General features: G+C 46.5%; 1 long non-coding RNA gene across 1 annotated transcript; it reads right to left on the reverse strand.

Annotated features, from left to right (window-relative positions):
* Positions 1–755: 755 nt before the first annotated feature.
* LOC126493888 (uncharacterized) lies at positions 756–2977 on the reverse strand. The gene is made up of 3 exons (XR_007589896.1): positions 2890–2977; positions 2220–2287; positions 756–1362 (listed from the first exon to the last, which is right to left on the reverse strand). It is a non-coding gene; the product is annotated as an uncharacterized lncRNA (long non-coding RNA).
* Positions 2978–24015: the final 21038 nt, after the last annotated feature.

The raw sequence follows: 24015 nt of genomic DNA on the forward strand, positions 1-24015 counted from the left end.
GTGTCCACGGAAGCCAGAAGAGGATCTTAGAGCCCCTGGAACTGGAGTTACAGACAGTTGTGAGCCATCAGATGGGTGCTTGGAATTGAACTCCAGTTAGAGTACTTGTGCTCTCAAACACCGAACCATCTCTCCAGTCCTTGTTTAATTTTACAGTATTAGGAGCTGAACCAGGGGCCTCCTGCATGCTAGGCAAATGTTCTCTACCCACTACACTCCCAGCCTTTTTTCCCTTAGGACATGCTGTCTCCTTCGGTTACTCGGTTGGCTTTCAATTCAGTCTGTACCCCAGCCTGGACTTCAACTTCTGCCCCTCATGCCTCAGCCTCATAGGTAACTAGGATAACAGGATGGCACCACCTGGCAGGGCCTCAAGTTTCCATGTCAGGTGTCACTTCAAAATAAACACTGAGATTGGCAGGTGTCAATAAAGGCAAGAGTTGGGGGAACTAGAAGCCAGATGATTTCTGGTCCTGACTGTGCCTGTTCAGGCTTCTGACACAAAGTATCTTTGACCAGTGGGCTTAGATTCTAAAAGCCATATTTTGTCTTATTTTATGTATAGCAATACAATTTGCATATTACTCTATTATTTAAATTTTATTTTTAATATTTTCTGTGTACCCATTGGCTGCATGCAGATTTGTGCACCACATTCATGTCTGGTGCCCATGGCAAAGGGCATTGGAGCCCCTGGAACTGGAGTTACAGTCATGAACCACTATGTGGATGGTGGGACTCGAACCCAGGTCCTCTGGAGGAGCAGCATGTGCTCTTAACCACTGAGCCATCTCTCCAGCCCTATAGTAGGATAATTTGATACAGTGTTAAGCAGAAGGAAAAAAAGAAAACATTTAAGTTATAAAACCCCTCACTCCACAGAACAAATTTCTTTTAAAAATACTTTTTTGAAGTGGGTCAACATAACAAATGTGTTCAGTGATTAGTGGTATCTAATTCCTACTGCCCTGATGGTCAGTGGGATTAAAAAGATATCCCCCTTCAGTCACTGCTCAAAGGAAGAACACAGGCTGGAATCTTTTGCAATGCAAAGATGGTTCTTTGGTACTCCAGTACCCAGAGATTTGAAGTCTCATGTCCATTATGGAGGGGGGAAAACTTTGACAGAGTTGAAACTAGGAAAAAAAAAAAAGCTTTGCATCCTTTCTTATGGCTTATGTGTCCTTTTTGTCCACATCCCTCTTTTGATCTCCTTTCTAACTTGTAGAAAAATGTAAGGGCCTGTTGGCCACTCGCCGTCCTCTTGGCCATCCATCCTTGCGTGCTGACACAGAGGAGCGCTCTCCCTCACACCTGATGAGCATCCTTTAACCGCCCAGAGCTTTGGTCTGCTTGCCAGTCCTAGGGAGGAAAAGCAGATGTGTGTGGTTCACTGTGAGGCTAAGTGTGAAGACCGTTGCTAGCATCCTGCTAGGAGCACCCTTTGTCCCCATCCCAGTCTCTGGGTCTGCCTTCCGCCCATACTTCTCCTCTGGCCCTTGCGCAAGCTGACTCATCTCCTGAGCTGAGCTCCCCATTTTGGCCTTAGGGAGTTTCTCCATATTTCACCATCTGTTCACTCAAACAAGCAAGCGACAACTCTACCCATGTAAGAGGGCCTGTGGCTGTGCCCTGCTGGACTCTGCAGGATAGGATGTCAGATCCCCATGATAACAGAGTCTGTTTAAGCTTGAATAATGAAGGATTCTTTCCCAAGAGAAAAGGCATCTGCTTCCCCACTGCTCTGGTGTTTAACTAAAAATACACTGTGGGATTGACTGGCAAGAGCTGGGTGTTCTTTTCTGTAGAGCAGTTCATATTGCCTTTGAGTCCATGAAGTAATTACACTTCACTATTAAAAGCCAAATGCCTAGGAAAGAGAAGACACGATAGGCTTGAGCAGACTTTTTATTTTGATAAAAACAATTAAGATTTTAATATTCAGTCACATTAAATAATTTATGCTTAAACTTCAATTTTGGGGGGCTACAGAGATGCTTCAACTGTTAAGAGCACTTACTGCTCTTGAAGGGGACAGAGGTTCAATTCCCAGCACCCACATGGCAATTTACAACCATTCTAATTCCAGTTCCAGGGAATCCAACACCCTCTTCTGGCCTCCCAGGGCTCCATTATGCACGTGAATATATACTTGTGCAGACTCGCACAAACATAAATAAAAAATAAGCATATCTTTTAAAAATAAAAGTTTGAGTTACCTGTGAGTCCGAGGCCAGCCTGGTCTACAGAGCAAGTTCCAGGACAGTCAGGGCTACACAGAGAAACTCTGTCTCAAAAAATCATAAAAGAAAAGAAAACAAAACCAAGAGTTTGTGTAGCTTATTGGAGAGACTTAAACAAACAAGCAAACAAAACAACAACACTATTTTCATACAAACTTTCAGATGACTATGGCGGTTAACCTTGATCTTCAACTTGCATAGATTTGAAACCACCTAGGTGCCATTCCTCTGACTGTGTCTGGGAGGAGTTTCCATTTACCTACAGAGGGACAACCAAGACCAAATGTGGGTGCCACCGTCCCACGGTGTCCCTGGGTGTCCTTCTTAAGATCCAATTGCAAAGGAGGAAGGCAACTGAAGACCAGCGTGCAGCTCTCACTGTTTCTTGGTTGTATGCAATGCCATCGGCTGCTTCCTGCTTTCTCTGCCCCAACTTACCACAGAGATGAATACCTCAGACTGCTGAAATAAGCAAGTCCTTGCCAGCAAGACGGCTCAACAGATAAGGAGGCTCACTGCCAAGGATGGTGACCTGCTTTCCATGCTAGGACAGTTCAGAGGAAGAAGAGGAATGGCTCTGGCTAGTTGTCCATTGTGTTCTCTTCCTCCACCCCCACACACAATGTAATAAACAATCAGAACAAACCTTTATGTCCTTAGGTTGTTTGTCACAGCCACTGGACAAGGAGCTGACAAGAGACGAAGGCACTTCCTGGATTTTTCCTGCCTCCGGGAATCCTTCAGTCCAGACATCTGGGATAGCTGACGGCCATGCTCAGGGCCTTGCAAATGTCAGGGGTAGATTTTTAGCCAATCACATGTCTCCAAGAGATCCTAACAGAGGTCAATATCACCCAGCAGGAGATACCCAACCCACTGGCCCAGAGATTGAGAACAGCTCAAAAGCAAACAAAGTCACTGTGACTCCTTTAGTAGTCATGAATTTTGCATTTTATTTTATTGCCTATTTGCTAAAGTTCAATTATAACTTGCAAGCCATCACTTGTGAGTTATCTGTAGACATACACAAAGATGAGTATGAATGTGAGCTTTTCAATATGTACGTCCATCTCTGGATGGAGGCAAGTAGCAAGCCTTCTTGTTTGGTTCTCTGGCTATAAACGGTGTCCTTCTGGCCTGGTAACCGCTTTGTTCTCACACTGAGGACATTCTTTTAAGTGTTTTGACTGTTACAAGTGAATTGTTCCATATCTGAAACTCTGCCTAGGGTTTCTTGGATCAGGGATCCTGGGGTGTTTCTTACAGAAAGAATGCATTTAAGTGGGTGGGGAAATCAAAAGTTCAAGGTCATCTTCAACTACCTGGAAGCTTCATGATACCCTGTCAACAAACAAACAAAACCAGAAAAACATATTTAAAGGAGAAAGAATGCAAAAGGAACAGAAAAAAAAAGTTGTATCAAGGGAGGTTTGTAACAAGAGGTTTGCAGAAATGTAACTGTGTATTGATTTGGAATTGGCTAATTTTCATCAGGGGAAATCAGAACTGACTGTGTGCTGAGGGTATCCTTCAGTGGTATGGCACTTGCCATGTGTATGTGAGCCCTGGGTTTACTCTTCACCAATGCAAAAAGGAAAAAAGGAAATGAGAAGTGCTGTATGCTATACACACATTCAGAAGGAGGAAGGCAGATGCTGAATTTCATGTTAACGGGACTGGAAATATACAGTGAACGGCTTGCTCTGACCACACAGGGTCCAGATGGTGATGAGAGGCTCAGGAGACAACGCTGCCCCACTCAGCCCTGCCGGATACAGGGATGCCAGCATCCTTCACCCAGTTTCCCAACCCTGCACCCAGGACTTGACTGCCTGGAGGCTCTCAGTTACCTGCCAGCTTGCTAGATGTCTGGATCATCGCAGGGAGATTTTCTGCAAGTGGGAGGCAGGTTTGACTCAGCCCAGGGCAAAAATAGGATAGAATTGTGTTGGGATAGATGGGTAAGCCAGGGCAACTGTGACCTGAGCCGGCGCCCCATGTCCTCCGCACAGTTCAGTTTCAGACTGGCTGCTTGTCTCCTCACACCTTCCCCAACTTCTTCAGGCCCCCAGTGATGCCTCAGTAGGGGAGTCCAGCCATTGGTCCACTTTGTCTCACCCCTTCACCTGCTCCGTGAACTTTGTCACCGGCCCTGGCAGCCATTCACTCCTTTGTCCCCTTTTAACCTTTCCTGACTATACTCTCAGTTCCCGTGAGTCCATTCCGGCACAGCCATCCCCTCCCAATCACTCTTTCAGCTTCATGCATTGACTCTGTCCCTACCAACAATCCGTTCTCCACTCCCACACACACCAACCATCACTCTACAGTCGGATTCCCATGAATCTGACTGACCTGTTTCACTGCAGTAGACTACCGTGACATGAACATAGACAGACATTGGCTGCCTTTCCACAATGGCAGAGATTATTGAATAGCGACCAATCTGCCAGTTCTTCAGTTTCCCTGTTTTCTCTTGATCTTGCTTGGTAACTGCAGTCTTGCCCATGAGGAGTTCTTCACTCCATTCCAATGTTTTGGTGTTTTCGTTTATGCCTGTGAGTGTTTTGCCTGAGGAGGCCAGAAGAAGGCGTTGTACCCCCTGCGGCTAGAGTTATAGACAATTGTGAGTCACCATGTGGATGCTGAGAAAGGAACAGCCGGAGGACTTAACAGCTGAGGCTTCTCTCTAGGACCATTTCAATCTTAAACACTATTTATCAAACTAATGAAATGTAGGTTACAGAATAGCTAAGATGCCCGGGCATGATGGCGCACACCTTTAATCCCAGCACTTGGGAAGCAGAGGCAGGTGGACCTCTGTGAGTTTGAGGCCAACCTGATCTACAGAGCTGTGGTGAGCCCACAGTGTTATACAGTAAATGGACAGCTGACAGATCCATCGGACTATCCACAGGAAGTGTATACAGACGCTCAGCTTGGAGTAACCCGTTTTTTTGCAGACATCTTTCCTTTTGGATAAGTCACTATCAATTCTGTAGAAATCTTGTGAAATCAAGGTATTTCTCCCTTCTATAGTATCCCAACAGCGTATAAACTGACTTTTCCTGTAGAACAACTGGGTACCTCCCCCATAGCATGAAGCCGTGGTGGGAAAAGGATTCAGTCAAGCCCTTTTTATATAGCCAAAATCTACAGAAAAATAGTCCCCCACAGACTTCCTTTCTTGACAATAGTCACTGATAAGAAAGGAGATAATATGTCTGCTCTAATAGCAGACTCAGGAAGGTGTTGTTTACTGGTCTGCTCTGATTAAACAGGCTACTAATATTCTGTATTACCCTTTACCTTGGTTTCAAGGTAGCCCAGGAAATTAACCGTTTATACAGAAAAAAAAAAGGTCTGAGTTACTAAAACTAGCTTCTGAGAGAAAAATTCTCACCTGGCCACCCTGCTGGATCAAAAGCAAGGTCTCCAGAAGAGATTCCTTACTCAACCAGCTAGATGCTAATGAAAAATCAAGCCCACAGGTTAGTATAGCTACCAACGGCAGGGGGCTGTGTTCCCAGCTGCAGCCATGCCCCCTCTGAGATGTAAAACACCTCCTTGGCAGATCCACCGGCTCTTGTGACTCTGTGTAAATGCATGCTTGATACTATTGTTACTGCCTACGGGATAGCTAACTTGTCTGTATGCCTGTATAAACTGAAAGCTTTGTGGAGATCACTTTTTTTTTTTTTTAACCATTATGCCTTGTGCCTTATCCCTTACCCTTTTTTACCCTTACCCCTTACCTCTTATCCCTTACCCTTATACCTTATATCTAATGCCCCTATGGTACTGCTGCTTCTTTTCCCTTCTTCTAGCTTCCCCCCAAAAATAAAGAAACATGCAGGAAAAACATGCCTATTCCAATCAGTTTGTTTTATTCCTCAGATCCCCTTCCCAAGTCAGTTTTCACTTGTTGTACAAGTCCTGTTCTGAACCCTGAGAGAGTACTGAGGCTGGTACTCATCTCCCGATACAGAGCAAGTTCCAAAACAGCCAGGGTTACACAGAGCAAACTCTGTCTCAAAAAAAAAACAAAACAAAACAACAGAACAGCTAAGAGAGGGTGAAACAGCTCTCGGGGGCCCTGAGGCTTCCCTAAACCAGAGGATGAACTGATGATACAAGTCTGCTGACCTCACTTAGCCCTCAGCTGGTCAGATTGATTGACCTTACCAACCAGCCCCAAGCTCTTCCCACACTGGCTGCCAAGGTACCCAGCAGGTTCTGGCAAAAGACAGAGCTCCAAATACAGAGCTCCGACCATAGAGAGAGTGATGTACAAAATTAACCTCAGCATGTTCCGTCCTTGACACCCACTCTGCATGCAGGGTGGGTGGATGCTGCCTTACCCCAGGATTTAGCAGCCCTCCTTCGTCCAGGTGAGGGACTAAGTCATCTGCTGGTGTGTCGCAAGCTTCCAATTTCCCTCCAGTGGCTTTGATGGGATTCAGTGTGATGTGTCCGTTGGTGACCATTCTGTGTTTGTGTGGATAAGAGATTGATCAGCCAGTGCTGGACAGATAATGTTCACTCACACACCATCAAGGCAGAATTGTTTGCCTTAGTACGTTCTCTCAGAGCAGCCAACTGCTGTGTTGGCAGAGGAGTCATCCCAGGCCAGCCAGGGTCAAGAGTCACTGTTCTTACTACAGAAGAACCCGCCCTAGCAGGCCAGCGTAATAATCCTCACTTGTGCCGGTGGGCTCACATGTGTGCGTCTGATTGGCTTATTCAGCATGATGGCCTGAGCTGTGTGCAGTGTACAACGTCCTCCCTTTTGTTTAGACAGACTCTCAGGTAGCCCAGTCTAGCTTCAAACTCTCTATGTAACTGAGGATTGACCTTAGATTCCTGATCCCCTCACCTCCATCCCTGGAGGGCTGGAGTGAGGGAGAACAGGCTTTCGTCATCGTCATCACCAGATTCATTATTGTTGTGTGTGGCTGATATGTGTGTGTGAATGCAGACACATATGGGCCACATATCAAATGTGGAAGTCACAGGACAACTTTCAGGAGTCTATTCGCTCCTTCGACCGCCAGCTTGCCATTTCCAACATCAACCACAAATGATGGTGCCATCTTTAGGGGCTAGAGAGATCGTGCAAATGTTAAGAGCCCTTGTTCCCCCGGAGGATTCAAATTCGGTTTCCACACCCACATCAGGTGGCTCACAACCACCTGTAACTCCAGCTTCAGGTATCTTCTGCCTGCTTCTGTCCTTTTGGGTACACACAGAGTCTGTCTGTCTGTCTGTCTCTCGTACTTTATGTACTATATATTAAGATATTCAAATATCTTCATATATACCATATATTAAGATACTCTCTATACAGATATGAAATACATATGCTATATATTAAGATATTCTCTATATAGTTGAGACACAGAGTGATATATATGTGTATGTATATGTATATATATTGTATATATGTATATATACACACATATATACATATATATGTCTACCTTTTTAATAGGTGGTAGGGGATTTAAAGTTACAAAATCCATCCCCCAAGAACAAACTTTTTTATTTGTTTGATTTTTTTTTCAAGACAGGGTTTCTCTGTGTAACAACCCTGACTGTTTGGGCCAGGCTGGCCTCACACTCAGAGTTATATGTGTCTCTGCCTCCCAAGTGTTGGAATTAAAGGCGTGAACCATCATACCTGGCAAGAACAGACTTTTATTTATTTCTTTTTCTTTCTTGCCTTCCTTCCTTCTTTTTTCCCTTCCTCTCCCTCCTTCCCTTCCTCCTTCCTTCCTTCTTTTCTTTTGAGACAAGGTTTCTCTGTGTAACAGCTCTGGCTGTCCTGGAACTCACTTTGTAAACCAGGCTGGCTTCAAACTCATAGAGATCCACCTGCCTCTGCCTCCCAAGCACTAGGACTAAAAGCATGTGCCACGATGCCTGACTCAGACTTTTCTGACTCACTTTTTCTGAATAAGTCAGTTCAACATGTGTTTCAGTGACTGAGTGTGTCTCGTTCCTGCTGCACTTCCGGCCAATGGAATTGTAAAGAAAGTGCAGCTTTCACAGTCACTGCCTCAAAGGACTAACACATTTCTTCTTTTGGAGTACAAAGGTGGTTCATGCTACTTCAGTACTTAGAAAGCTGAAGTCAAATATTGCCACAAAAGCTAACCAACCAAATAAAAACCTGTGATGAAACTGAAACTAGAAAAACAATTAGCTTATGTCTTCCTTAATGACTGTCCTTCTCCTATACACCGCCTTTCCTCATCACGTCCAGTCTTCTTTTACTTGTTTTTATTTTTTAATTTATTTTGTTTTTTCAAGACAGGGTTTCTCTGTGTAGCTCTGGCTGGCCTAGAACTCACTCTGCAGACCAGGCTGGCCTCGAACTCACAGAGATCCACCTGCCTCTGCCTCCCAAATGCTGGGATTAAAGGGGTGTGCCTCCAGTGCCCAGCTACATGCCCTGCCTTTTAAAGGCTGAATAATATTCCACTGTGTGGGTGGAGCACATGTGCTTGCTCTGTGTGTGGCCCACCCCAACTCTTCTTTCTACACCTGGGTGTTGATGGGAGTGCGGGCCCTTTGAATCCAGCTGCCCAGCTAGCTTAACCCCAGAAATAACCACACAGAAACTGTATTCATTTAAACACTGCCTGACCCATTATTTCTAGCCTCCTATTGGCTAACTCTCACATCTTGATATAACCCATTTATAATAGTCTGTGTATCAACATGAGATCGTGGCTTACTGGGAAAGATTCTAACCTATGTCCATCTCTGGCAGGAGCTTCATGGCATCTGCCTCACTGCCCTTCTTCACAACATTCTGTTCTGTCCTCCCCACCTATCTAAGTTCTGTCCTATCAAAAGGCCAAGGCAGTTTCTTTATTCAACCAATGAAAGCAACACACAAATAGCAGGAACTTCTACATCACCTGGGCCTCAAATCCTCACCCTTCAGGGAAGCTCCCTGGGGCTGTGATCCTCCTAAAGTTGGCCTTCCCATCCACCAAACAAGACCAAGGACACCCTCTTATTTTCCATCTAGTCTTCTGAGTCTTCGGGGTCAGAACTGCAAATCCTAGAGCACTGGGAGAGAGAAGAGATTGTTCTGGAATGTGGCCACCTGGCAGGCTTCTTCCCTGCTGAGCCATGGAGAAATCTGATGGACGGACCCACTGTGAAACAGGCCACACTGCTTGTGATCAGAATCCTTCTGTGGCCAGTGACAATGGACTCCTCTCTGCCCTGCTTTGTCTACTTCTTTTAGCCCCTTCAGGATGTCGTCAGGTTTCTCGGCTGGAGGCCTGACTCTGAGGGTCCCAGAACATCAGATGCAGACACCTGCCACCTTGAGAGACAGAAGACAAGGCAAGGAAGGAATGCGTTCAGTGTGGCTTGTGTGGGGAAGGAAGAGGAACCAACATCCTAAGCCCTCTTTGTGGAGAGCTTCAGGGTTGTCAGGGGGAATAATAAACACAAGCGAAAAGCAAGCAGAGTGGGGCCAGTAGGCCAGCTCAGCAGGTAAAGTGAACGGGGTTGCCACTAAGCTTGACAACCTATTAGTCCCTAGGACCCACGTGGTAGGAGGAGAGAGCTGACTCATTCAGATTGTCCTCTGACCTCCACACATATGGTGGCATTTGAACCCCAGTCCCCATTGTACATGCACGGTTAAAAACGATAACACGTAAAGCAAGCAGTATGAACCACAGTGCATGTGAGGTCTGGCCGGTGTTGACCCTGAGGGCCATCTTCAAAGGACTCAGCTGGTGCCCAGGAGCTCCCAATGCTGGAGGGGAGCGATTGGTCCCTCCTCATGAGGTGACTGTGATGGGCAGCCTCAGACTTGCGGTCTCTGGCATCTGAAGCAGGCCAAAGAAGCAGAATGGTGTTTAAACAGTGACCAATACTCTACCACCACACAGTGTGCCCTTTGGCCAACCAGGAGATGTGGCTTCTGGTGGCCAAGGTCTGTATCCCAAGCCCCATTCACATTCGTAATATGACAAGAGTCACCTGCAGGTTTAGGGCTCACAGGAGCCGTGCTCGCAAGAGCCTCTCTGTTTAGACACACAACAAGGTTTGTCTCCATCTGATAGAGCCAAGGGCCAAGCCTCACTTTTCTGTATGTATCAGGGTGCCTAAAGGTCAATACATTCAAACAAAATGGAATTGTACCTCTCGCCTGCCCCCTAGCTCCCCGTGTGTCCAGTCTGCGATGAACCAGCCTGCCTCCATCTTGTACTTGAAAGTCATCTCATGGTAAAGACAAACAAGGCTCATTCCTGTTTATAGTTAAATCTCTGTTTCTCAAGGATTGAACTATGCCCCACCTGTAACCTTAGCTACAAATGGTTCGGTACTGCCTGTTCTGAGAACTGGCAACCATGCCTTTATTTTAAAAAGCTGATATGACCGCCTTGCAGCCATAACTTTTGTTCCTGTAACCCTGCCTATTTTCCTGCCAGATCTCCCAATTAGAAACCCCCTACTCCTGAGCTATCAAAAGTCTTGTTTCTCCAATGTCCAAAGCTGATCTCTTGAACCCTGACTTAAGGAGAGACGGCCCACTTAAACAAATTAAAAAGCTTGCTTTAATTAACTTGGCTGTGATTTGTGGTCTTTCTCCTCCCAGCTGTGGGGTTAACACCTGCAATCAGGCCTGGGCTCTTCCATTGTGGGACCTTCCTCATGCTTCTTCCTCTACTCCAACACCCTCTGCTAGAGTCCCGCCCCAACACTTTGGCTCAAATGGTCTCCGCCCTCCCTGCCCTCCCTTCTGTCTCCTCACCACCCTCTCCTCCTTTCCCCTTCTTTCTTTCTCTTCACTTTTCCCTTTCCCTCCCTCCCTCTCTCTCTCTTCTCCCTCCCTTCCTCCCTTCCTTCTTTACAATGTAAAAGGCCAGGGCTGAAGAGATGGCTCAGAGGTTAAGGGCATTGCCTGCTCTTCCAGAGGTTCTGAGTTCAATTCCCAGCAACCACATGGTGGCTCACAACCATCTGTAATGAGTTTTGGTGCCCTCTTCTGGCCTGCGGGCATACACACAGACAGAATATTGTATACATAATACATATTTAAAAAAAAACAATGTAAAAGGCCAAAGTTAAGGCCTCACATGTGATGGTAATTGGATTTTCATTGTTTCAACAAACACCCGGGGAAACAAAAGGAGAAGTGTTTATTTGGTTCCTGGGCTCCGAGATCACAGCCCATGGTGGCCCGCTGGCTCCAGCTCTCTGGACCTGTGCTAACACAGAACACCAAGGCTGCAGGGCAGGGTGGAGAAGGCTGCTCACCTCAACCTCCTTTCCGCCTGGAAGCAGGGTGAGAGGTGAGAGCTGTGTGTGGGGAGTGTCGGGAGACAGTGTAGACCTTTGCCGGTTTGCACCTTCAGTGACTTCCAGTGAAGTAGGCTTCACCTTCCAATAATATCATCATTTCTGGAAGCCACCCGAAGGTTAAATCAGGGTCCAGTCACTTCTCAGTGATTGGATTTACCAGCTGGGGATCAAATTTCCAACATATGAACTATTGGGGGGCACATTGCATTCAAACTCCCAGACAAGTGTCTAAGCACCAGTGTCTCAGAGCCACAGTCCTGGGAAGAGCATATGACCTCTTGAACCTTTTAAAATCAGTCTTTCAGGAGGGGATAAAACACTGAGGCTCTTCCCTTCACACACACACACACACACACACACACACACACACACACCCCATGGGAATGTCTCCACAGTGTCTGCTTGTTCTTTCCCACTCTCTTTACCTTGTGTATCCTAACATTGGCCTGCCAGAAAGGAAGACATTCTATAAGGGCACTTGTATCTCTCAATTGGACTATCCGATTTTGGAAATGGGGATTTGTCTAGGTTTCTTATGCTGGGGGAAGAAAACAACTGCAGCCAGAGGGGAACACTGTTTCCAGGAAAGTTCTCACAGGCTTCTAACAACAGCCTTGCTGGGTGAGACTGAAGCCCAGAGAAGGATGGGCGGGTGACATGGGACCACACCGTGACTGGAACTACTTAACGTGCAAACTTCTGGCTCTCATTTAAACTTTAACCTCACTACAGGACCCCAAGACAGACTTGGTGAGTGTGCTCTGGATCTTGTTCCCCTTTCTACTGCAGAATGTAATAAATAACCTCCCTCCACTATTAATTTGGGTCTTTTAATTCACCTACGGAGGATGGGTGACTGAACCTGGATTAGGGGACAGTCCATGACCCTCAAGTTCAATAGCAAAGTGACCGTAAAGGGACAAAAGATACATTTTGGGATTGCCTGCCACTCCAAGCGAGCCGACCCCGGATACAGAGAATGCTGGGAAATTCCCAGTAGCTTCTGGGATCAGTTTTCTCCAGGGACATTTTCCTATCCCCGCTTCCGTGGGCCTCAACAGCTTTTACTCTCCTGGTGAAGCCGGAGGATGAGTTTCAACTCTGTTTCCGATTCTCCAGAAAATTGGGTCCTTGGCAAGTGTCTCTCCAGCTGGAACACCCCAGGCTTTGCTTTTCTGTTTGCCTTCTGGCTCTCTGAAGAAATTTGGGGTTCTTTTGAACCACTTCGGGGAGTTGCCATATGGTGGCTGACTTTGCCTTTCAGTGTTTGAGCAATATTGGGCCGTTCCTGTTAAACAGTGAGACATAGCAACCGGCAGCAGAAGAGAGAGAGCATCTTGTTGAAGACACTGGGAACCTGACTGTGATTCCCAGACAGGGACTACAGAGATGGAGAGACACACTACCATTTTTGCGGCTAAAGCTTCTCAGAGACATGCTTAGGGCTTCTTTATTATTTTTTTTCCCTACAAAGACCCATGTGGATTTTAATTCTTTCAGAAGGGACCTGTTAGCTCTAGAAGGAAACATGGCTTGAGTTCTTCAGTCTATGAAATCCGATTTCCTAGAGTGATCATGTCTTCAAGGGACAAACCCATCATCTATCAATTATGCCACTTGGAGAACAGAATTTGCCAGTTGGGAAGATCTTTTTAGCAAATCTGGAATTCTACGGAATTATTTTTGGGGTATCTGTAACATGTCAGGAAAGTTGAGGGCTCTTCTGAGCCATTTGTTCCCCGTTGAAATGGGGCTGGGGTTCAGACCAGGGCTTTATGAGTGCTAGGCAGGTGTTCTACCAACTGAGTTACATCCCTAGTACCTCAGATGCTGGTTTCTAACATTCTTGGTGCATCTTTGTGCCTGTTAGTTAAAACCTTTGGAATGGAGCCAGGCGGTGGTGGTGCATGACTTTAATCCCAGTACACAGGAGACAGAGGCAGGCAGATCTCTGTGAGTTCAAGGCCAGCCTGGTCTACAAGAGTTAGTTCCAGGACATGTTCCAAAGCTACAGAAAAAGCCTGTCTCAAAGAAAAAAAACCCTTTGGAATGTATATCTTAGCAAATTACTATGGCAGTAATCTAGTGAATCTTACAAGTAAGCTAACAAATGTTGTAAGAACATGGTATCTTGCCCACCTCAGTGAGCATAGCCAGGAAGGGAGTTGCCACTTACTACCCTAAGGGGTCACTGGAATAATTCTCAAATACTATCTCCCCGAAATAAATAGAAAGGCTTCTCTTTTTTAGCTATATCACGTTGATGTGTGTGTGTGTGTGTGTGTGTGTGTGTGCTCTGTGAGTGCCATAGAGACCAGAGGCTTCAGATCCCCTGGAGTCAGAATTGCAGGAGGTCGTTGTGTGGGTGCTACCTCAGCAGACCCCACGACTCAACTGTGTGTTTAGGGGTATTTATCTCACTCACTCATTTTTAGTCATGCCATCTTGCCCGGTACCTCTTATGGGAAGAGATTTTTTAGCAAAAGTAGGAGCTTCCATTTCGTTTGCTCCTTCCATTCACCTTACCCCAGACTCACCAACAGCTTCCCTCCTCCTCCTTCTAGCCTCCCAACCTCCCAGCTCCAATGTGTAGAGGAAAACTCGACCAGCTTCTCGGGTAAATCCCCAAGTCTTGGACACACAAAGCCCCTCTGTTGCTAAACACCATTCCCCCATTGTTATCCAATTACAAGATCCTACTAAGTACATTACCCAAGCTCAGTACCCCCACTCTCTCCAGAGCCTTAGGGGACTTAAGCCTATTATCTCTAACATTTTAAGAAAAAAATCTACTAAGCCCCACCTTTCTCCCTTTAACACCCCTATACTTGCTGTTAAAAAACCTAAAGGAGCCTATTGCCTGGTTCAAGACCTCTGGCTCATTAACTCCGCAGTGGTCCCTCTTCATCCTGTAGTGCCTAACCCTTACACACTTCTTTCCACTATTCCTCCAGGAACCTCCCACTTCTCAGTTCTAGATCTTAAGGATGCTTTTTTTCTCCATTCCTCTCAGCTCTCAATCTCAAAACATCTTTGCCTTAATCTAGACTGACCCTGACACTCACCTCCACATCACCTGGACTGTCCTTCCCCAGGGATTCCAGGACAGCCCACACCTGTCTGGTCAGGCTTTGGCTTCTGATCTACCCCCACTGTCTCTCCCTAAGTCTAAACTTATACAGTATATAGATAATATTTTTTACTTTGCAATCCATTCTTGGAGATCAGCAAAACTGATATCTCTGCTCTTTTTAATTTTCTGTCCAAAAGGGGCTACTGAATCTCACCTTCTAAGGCCAAACTGTCTACCTCTCAGGTTATTTACTTGGGATTAACTATTACCCAAACCCAAAAAACTCTTGCCCTAGACAGACAAAAACGAATTCAGTCCCTTGTAGCTTCTTCTACAAAAGAAGAGGTTTTTATCGTTCCTAGGAATAGCTGGCTTCCTACGTTCCTGGATCCCCTCTTTCTCTCTCCTCGTCCACCCCTTATATGAGGCAGCTCTCGGCTCTCTGTATGAGCTCCCTCTCCATCCCATTATTAAACCCTTCCAGAGACTCCAACAAGTGCTTCTCCAGGCCCCAGCTCTTCATCTCCCAGATTTAACTCATCCTTTCTCCCTCTACGTAACAGAAAAGGAGGGATATGTCCTTGGGGTCCTAGGACATCAACTGGGACCTTCCTCTGCACCTGTAGCATACCTGTCAAAGAAGCTGGACCTCACCACCCAGGGCTGGGCACTGTGCATATGTGCTTTAATGGGCGCTGAGCTTCTTATTCGTGAGTCAAAGAAACTAACCTTTGTGTCACCCACCGCTGTCTTCTCCCACCACAATCTGTCCCATCCCTTAACTTACAAAGGCTTACACACCTTACCCCCTTCCTGAGTTTGTTTTCCCTCCAGGTGGCACTAGTAGAAGATGCCACACTCACTTTCCAACGCTGCCCACCCCTTAATATCCTACCTCAACCTAACATTAATTATTCCCCATCTCATTTTTTTTTTTTTGGTTTTTCGAGACAGGGTTTCTCTGTAGCTTTTGGTTCCTGTCCTGGCACTAGCTCTGTAGACCAGGCTGGTCTCGAAACTCACAGAGATCCGCCTGCCTCTGCCTCCCAAGTGCTGGGATTAAAGGCATGAGCCACCATCGCCCGGCTCCCATCTCATTCTTGAATAGAAACCTTAGAGAGGATCTACTGCCCAATCCCTCACATATACTGGAGGGCAAACTGTCCCAGGCCACTTATACCTGGTACACAGATGGCAGCTCCTTTTTTATGTGAAGGGACCCATAGAGCAGACTATGCCATAGTGTCAGACACTGGGGTAGTGGAGGCATAGGCACTCCCTGCCCGTACCACTAATCAGCAGGCTGAGTTAATAGCCCTTACCCGTGCCTTCCAGTTAGCAAAGGGACAATCTTTATTTTTTTAATTACTTTATAATAATACCAATCAAAATCCCCACTTCCTCCTCTCCTCCCACTTCCCTCCTGTTCCTCCCACCCTCCAGTCCTAAGAGAGGGCAAGGCATCCTGCCCTGTGGGAAGTCCAAGGCCCTCCCCGCTATATCCAGGCTTAGGAAGGTGCGCATCCAAAGAGAATAGGATCCCCAAAAGCAAGTACATACAGTAAAGACAAATCCCAGTGCCATTATCATTGGCCCCTCGGTCTGTCCCAATTGTCAACCACATTCAGAGGGTCCAGTTGGATCCCATGCTTGTTCCTTCCCAGTCCAGCTAGAGTTGGTGAGCTCCCATTAGCTCAGGCACACTGTCTCAGTGGGTGAACCAACCCCTCGTGGTCCTGACCTCCTTGCTCATATTCTCCCTCCTTCCACTCTTCAACTGGACCTTGGGAACTCAGTCCAGTACTCCAATGTGGGTCTCTGTCTCTGTCTCCATCCATCGCCAGAAGAAGATTCTCTCCAGTTCCCTCAACATGGGAGTAGGGTCTCTTGCAGGGTTCCAAGGTCCTCACAGATGAAAAGAAGGGACAATCTTTAAATGTTTACATAGACTCCAAATATGCCTTTCACATCCTCCTGTTCCACGCAGTTATCTGGAAAGAGTGTGGGCTTCTTATGACAAAAGGAGGATCTATAACTAATTCAGGTTACGTTATGGACTTGTTAAAAGCCTCCCATCTCCCCAAAGCTATAGGAATTATTCACTGTTGGTCTCACCAGACCGACAGCTCCATTATTTCCAAGGGAAATAACTGGGTTGACCAAGCAGCTAGGACAGCAACATTCCAGAGCCCAAACCTACCTCAGTCACCTCAGGGGGTTCATATAGTACAGCCCACATTCTCACAGACATCCCCCGACACCTGCTAAATTCTGTCCATCATCTCTTTCATCCTAATAGCAAAGCTCTGTTTCATTTTGTCAAGGCTTACCTCCAACCCACCCCCAAGGACTTAGAGTTCTTAAAAGCTAACACTGCCTCTTGTAAAATCTGCCAAAAGTCAGATCCCAAGACTAAATATTGTAGCTTCCCTTTCCCCGTCCACCGGGCCACGGGCTCCCTTCCAGGAACTGACTGGCAGCTTGATTTTACTCATATGCCCACAGTCAGAAGAGTTAAATATCTTCTGGTTTTGGTGGACACCATGTCTGGGTGGATTAAAGTGTTTCCCACCACTAACAAGAGGGTCCAGACAGTTTCCGATGTTCTTCTCTGAGAAATCATTCCCCGGTTTGGAATCTCAGCCTTTTTTCAGTTGGATAATGGCCCAGAGTTTACTTCCCAAGATCTCTCAAACTTTGTCTAAGGCTCTTAACATTCCCTGGCATATTCATATCCCATACCACCCTCAGTCTTCAGGGAAGGTAGAACAACTAATCGTTCCTTAAAAATGTTCTTGTTATGATGTCAAAGGAACTTCACCTCGATTGGGTAAAACTTTTGACTCTGGCTCTTCTTAGGCTCAGGGCTCTCCCCCAAAAACCCCTTTCCATCTTTCCATTTGAACCCATGTATGGGCAGCTGGTTTTAACCCCTGGCCTCTCACCTAAAACCTCTCCCCTTCAGGATCATCTGCTTACTCCACTGTTATCCCATCTTCGCTCCCTACTATGGGATTTTACTGACTACTCATTACCTCAACCATGTGCCGATTCATGCCCACAGCCGATTAAAATAGGGGATCAGGTACCATTCTCACTCACGCCAGGTAACTTCACATACTCACTGAACCATCTCTCCTTCCCCTGGGAGGAGACACATAGGCATGCATATAAAGCCATCAAGGGCATGACCAGTCGGAGGTCATGCACCTCACGTGCAGGAAAGGGTTGCAGACAACGTTCCTGAGTGATGAACTTGCCATTGTAAAGGCTTGCTTCCTGATAGGAGTCACTCAGTGATTTTTGGCTCGTTTCTCTTGGGTGTTTTATCTGAAGCAATACAATTTTTTTTTTAAGTAGTGAGGATCAAACCTGGGGCCGTGTACACTATGGACAAGTGATCTACCCATAAGCGATGTTTCCAGACGCATAAAATAACTCTGAAGGAGCATTAATAGGCATTTAAAGCCTCCTCCTCTTCCACGATTGCCCCCACCAAAACAAAGCCGCCTAGAGGCTAACATGGCCAGTCAGAAGCATGGACAAAGAAAGGCTCCTGGGGCTAGAAACCAGGGTGGAAAAGAGAAGCCTTTGGCAAGATGCCCAAGGGCCCAAGAGGAACAAGCAAGGATTCTAGCTTTGTATTTTCTCCACTGTAATGGAGTGTTAAAACAGGAGAAGGATCTGCCCTTCTTTGTAGTTAGGAAGATCAGGAGCAGTGGATGGAATTCAAGGGGACTGTAACACTGCCACTTTTTACCACCTCTGATGAGAATTTAGTATTTCCTTCAGCAATCAACAGCATCAGCAGGTCCTTGCAGGCCAGTCCGTGACAGGATCCGCAGATGTCTCCTTGCTGTTGTCAAAGGTCAGAATTGCAGCAACATAGTTTAGCAATCTTAATTGGCTCCATTTTCTGTTCTGGAGTTGGGCAATGACTCTGTAAATTAGAATGAGTGTTCTAAAGAGCCAATCAGACGGGACCGATTTAATAGATGGGAAAGGACTTGAAAGGAAAATGCAGAATGGGCTAGTTATTTCAAAGTCACTTAGCAGCTGGTCATGATCCAGGCAAGAGGATCATGAGTTTGAGGTCATTCTAGGGTACAGAATGAGACTCTGGTCTCAAGGAGGCTTGGGGGGGAGCCTGGTCGCTTAGTTGGCAGAGTGCATGCCTAGCCCTGGGCTCCTTCCCCAGGGCCACATTAACCAGGCATGATGGTGTGCACCTGCTCTCCAGGCACTCAGCAGACGGAAACAGGTGGCTGTCGGGATCAGTAGTTAAAGGTCATCCTTGCCAGGGCTGGAGAGATGGCTCAGGGGTTAAGAGCACTGGCTGCTCTTCCAGAGGTCCTGAGTTCAATTCCCAGCAACCACATGGTGGCTCACAACCATCTATAATGAGATCTGGTGCCCTCTTCTGGCCTGCAGGCATATGTGCAAGCAGAATACTGTATACATAGTAGATAAATAAATCTTTAAAAAAAAATTTTTAAAAAGGTCATCCTTGCTTACCTAGGGAGCTGTAGGCCAACCTGAGCTACAAAGACTCTGTCTCAACCCACATTGGAGCACTGGACTGAAATCTCAAGGTCCAAATCAGGAGCAGATGGAGAGAGAGCACGAGCAAGGAACTCAGGACCGTGAGGGGTGCACCCACACACTGAGACAATGGGGATGTTCTATCGGGAACTCACCAAGGCCAGCTGGACTGGGTCTGAAAAAGCATGGGATAACACCGGACTCACTGAACATAGTGGACAATGAGGACTACTGAGACTCAAGAAAAAAGAAATGGGTTTTTGATCCTACTGAACGTACTGGCTTTGTGGGAGCCTAGGCAGTTTGGATGCTCACCTTACTAGACCTGGATGGAGGTGGGTGGTCCTTGGACTTCCCACAGGGCAGGGAACCCTGATTGCTCTTTGGGCTGACGAGAGAAGGGGACTTGACTGGGGAGGGGGAGGGAAATGGGAGGCAGTAGCGTGGAGGAGGCAGAAATCTTTAATAAATAATTTAAAAAAATAGAAAAACCAAAGACTCTGTCTCCAAAAAGATGAGAAAAAAAGAAAAGGAAGTCATTTATCCTACAAGGTGAGGAGACAGAGAAATAGAAAAAATACCTGATTGGTTAACACAGAATTAGCTGTTTTGTGTAAGGATTAAGGTGGAGAACTCTGTTATTGTGCAATCTGGAACTGGTCTGTTCAGGACATTTGTGCTGCTAATTTCTTTAATCAGATAAACAGTTTACAAATGAACACCTGATTTCAGGGACCTGAGCTGAACGTTTAGCACAAATGAGTGAGTGCATTGTGGCTTTCAGCCTAGTCTTCTGGAGTTCACATCAAGACACCGCAAAGGGCAAAGCCGGACTTGTTGACCAGCCTTGGAGCGTCTTCAGAATCCAGGTCTGAATTAGTGACCTTGCTGTTGCTGTGATAAAACACAGTCACCAAGGAAACTTATAGAACCAAAAGGGTTTATTTAGGCGAGTGGTTTTAAAGGGATAAAAGTCTCTCTTGGCCAGGAGGCATGACAGCAGGAATGAGGCTAGCCTGGTCTACAGGAGTTCCTGGACAGCCATGGCTACACAGAGAATCCCTGTCCTGAAAACAAATATATCACATCTTGGGCCAAACAAAAGTGAGAAGCAGAGAGAGCGAACTGTAAGTCCTGTGTTGTGGTGTCGTCTCCCTTGTCATTCCCCCCCAGACCGTGACACAGTTCCTCCAGCAAGGCCACATTTGCCACCAACCAAGAACCAAGTACTCAAAAGCCTGAGACTGTGGGGGCCGTTTCTCATTCAAATCCATACGGGGCCCCTCTGTGCCTTGCTTGAATTGGCAGCAGCTTCCTGCAGAGGTCCCCTATTCGTCTGAACCTGCTGCCCTTCCCACAAAAAGACAAAGAACACAGTCACTTCCCATCTTCATGTGGGACGTCACCGTCACACAGGAGAGGGAACTCTGGGAGGGAGGGAAGCCTGAACTCTGTCATCATAGAATCTCGTCACCCCTATGTCTCTGCTTCTGCCCCTCAGGGAATCATCTGCAAAGTCGTTGTTCTGGCCCAACAGCCTCTGTTTCAGGTGGACATGCTCTGTGCCCTTCTAGAGATCATTCCCCACTCCCATACAATTCTCTACGTCGCCTCTTCTTCTCCCTTCCTTATAGGAAAAGGGATCGTAAAAAAGGCAAGAGGGGTTGGCGGTATATATAAGTGTCTGCACTATAGTGAACCAGTGGGACATCCTCTCTTTGTGTATGGATAAGCCAGCATGTCCATCTTCCCCTTTGTTCCTAACACGGAGGGGCCCTGTGCCTCATTCTAACCATCTTGGTTTAGCCTCACACTGTCTTGTGACTGACTGACTCAAAGCAGAAGAGCAGAATGCAACCTTGAGCACATGTTTTGACCAGGTTCATGTGCTGAACCTGAAGGAATTTGGACTTCCTGCCAGTGGCTTCTTTACAATTTTTTTTGAGCAAGTTTTGTTTTATTTAACCCATTACCAGAACGAACAGGCTGTGTCTTTGACCTCTCCTGTGCCTGTGCAGGACCTGGTGCAGGAGTTCAGGCCAAAATAGCCTCCTGCTAACTCTAACACACATTATGGTTGGTGATGCTTATTTGGTTGAAGATTTGGGGTTTGAGCAGATACAAACTGTTACTTTTAGTTTTCTTGATTCTGCCACTAAGTATCTGGCTAAAGCATTTTAATAAAGGAAGAGTTTGGGGCTGAGGAGATGACTCCACAGTTAACATTGCTCTTCCAGAGAACCTGGGTTCTACCGGCTCAAAACTGCTTCTAACTCCAGTTCCGGAGGATCTGATGTCCTCTTCTGGCCTCCTCAGGTACTGCATCTTTGTGGTACACAGATATAAAACAAAAATAAATAAATCTTGATTAAAAAGAGAAAAAAAATAAAGAAAAGAAAGGGCTTGTTTTGGTCAGAGTTTGAGTGTACAGTCCATCATGGAAGGGAAGTCACGGTAGCAGGAGCATTGGGCCAGCGTCACATTGCAGCCAGTGTCAGGAAGGAAGGAGAGATGAACGCTGGTGCTCAGTGTACCGTCTCCTTTTTATTGAGTACAGGACGCCAGCCCAAGGGATGGTGCAGGCCACATTATCTTCTCTTCTTGGATAAAGTTCTCTAGAAACTCCCTTCAGACATGCCCAGAGACTATTAACTACTGAATCATCCCCCTCGCTCCTTAGACTTCTATCAGCTTAACAAGTGGGCAGGGGGCTGGAGAGGTGGATCAGAAGTTAAGAACACTTGCTGCTTGGGCTGGAAAGATGGTCTTCCAAAGGTCCTGAGTTGTGGCTCACAACTATCTGTAATGAGATCTAGTGCCCTCTTCTGGCCTGCAGGTATACATGCAGAGAGAACACTATACATAATAAATAAATCTTTTTTTTTTTTTTTAAAGAACATTTGCTGCTCTTGCAGAGGACTGGAGTTGGGTTGTCAGCAGTCACTGTGGGTGGCCTACAACTGCCTGTAACTTCACCCTTTTCTGGACTGCACGGACACCTTCATGTGTGTGCGTGTACACACGCACACACACTTAAATAAAAATCATATAAATAGTTATTAAAGGCTTGTATGTAAATCTCTAGCTCTGGGCATTCGTTACTGTACCTATGCAAATGAACTTGGTCTCTTCTGCCAGTTTGTCTACTGTCTGTTAATTCGCACATTGCTGCTCACGGAACCTGAGAGGGAAGGGAAAACCTTTTCATTACTGTGGGAGGACAGCTTGTGGAGAAACAAGTTGGAGTCCTGGGACTAGAAGATTGTGGTGGGACCTCTGATCTCGAGGACAGAGCAATTGCTGATGGTGACAGGTGACGATGACACCAGGTGTTAATGGTCATAGGGTCACAGCCTGAGTCCACAACAAGCCAAGTTCAGCCGCCCATCTTCTATAAGCCAATTAAGCTAACTAACTTTATAGGAAAAAGCAGAGAAATGAGACTAACTCAATGTGACTACATGGGTAGGATAGACAGATCCTACCATGCCACAACATTGCATTTCAGGCCCAAACATGGAGGTTGGGTTGAGAACTTATTTTTATTGTGTTTTTGTGTACGGGTGTTTTGCCTACATGTTCGTCTGTGCACTATGTGTGTACCTGTCACCATGGAGATCAGAAGAGGATCCCCTGGGACTGGAGATACAGCTGGTTGTGAGTCACCATCTGGATGCTGGGAATTGAACTTGGATCCTCTGGAAGAACAGCCAGGGCTCTTTAACCACTGAGCCATCTCCCCGGCCCCAAGAACAGGGTCTAAATAAAAAGCAATAGATATGAACAACTAAGCCATCTGGCCATGTATAAACTAGGCCATCATTGTTTCAGCTCCCAGCTCTCCTGCAAGGTCCCCTGACAAGTTGTAATTTTTCTCCCGGAGATAAATCCATTCTTTAACTAGCCCCAGGGCTTCAGGCTTCTTTTCTCTTGGGGACGTCTCCTGGGAGGCCTCTAATTTCTTAGGGCCAATTATTTCCCTAGTCTGATTTTCAAGGGGATGATTCAGGGGGAGGCCATCTAAAGAGGCCACAGGACAGAGAAGCTGGGATATGGATGGCGAAGGCTCTGTGAATGAGGACAAGAGAGGGGCGGAGAGAAAAGGGCTTGGTAGCGGTACCCTCCAATGTGTTGACAATAGGTGTGTACGGTGGAGTAAAGAGTCACAGCAGTGGGGATGAAGAAGGAGGAGAAGCAGCGGCTTGGAAGAGGAGAGGGGAGCAAGGGGGACAGCCACCAGGAGCACAGGCGGCCTCCCAGTGAGATGAAGTGTCTTCAGGCAAGAGCTGAGACAAGTTAAGGATAAGATGGGGGGGGGGGTGCTGACCATTGTGAAATGTTTTTGTTGTCTTTTTCCAGGTTTGATTTTTGTTTCTGTTAAGTTTTTTTTTTTTTTTTTTTTTTTTTTAAAAAACAGGTCTAAAGAGACACAAAAGAGAAAGTCCTTGATTGGGCCAATTTCTCTGAATGGGAGGGGATCCCCAGTGAGGGCAGGGCCCCAGCAGGTGCATCCTGGTTTTCCAGACTAGGTATGGCTGCTTTTTCTAACAGAAGAGGTCAGGCTGGTGTTAGGTGGCACTGAGCCCTGGGACCATCAAGGGATGATGCTACCCTTGTCACAACTGATGCTGGAGAATATTTTGCAGCGTGCACGCATGTATGCATGAATATGTACTGCGTGTATTCTTGACCCTCCTGCTTCAGCCTCCAAGTGCTAGGATTATAGGTACATGCTACTGTGCCTCGTCGAGTATCCTGGCATCCCACTTTTTCTGGCACAGACAGGACTGGGATAGGATGGAATAGTTCATGTCTTTTTTC

The sequence above is a fragment of the Alexandromys fortis genome, unplaced genomic scaffold, assembly GCF_014885135.2.
Source record: "Alexandromys fortis isolate MF-2015 unplaced genomic scaffold, M_Fortis_MF-2015_v1.1 scaffold_28, whole genome shotgun sequence".
NCBI lineage: Eukaryota > Metazoa > Chordata > Mammalia > Rodentia > Cricetidae > Alexandromys > Alexandromys fortis.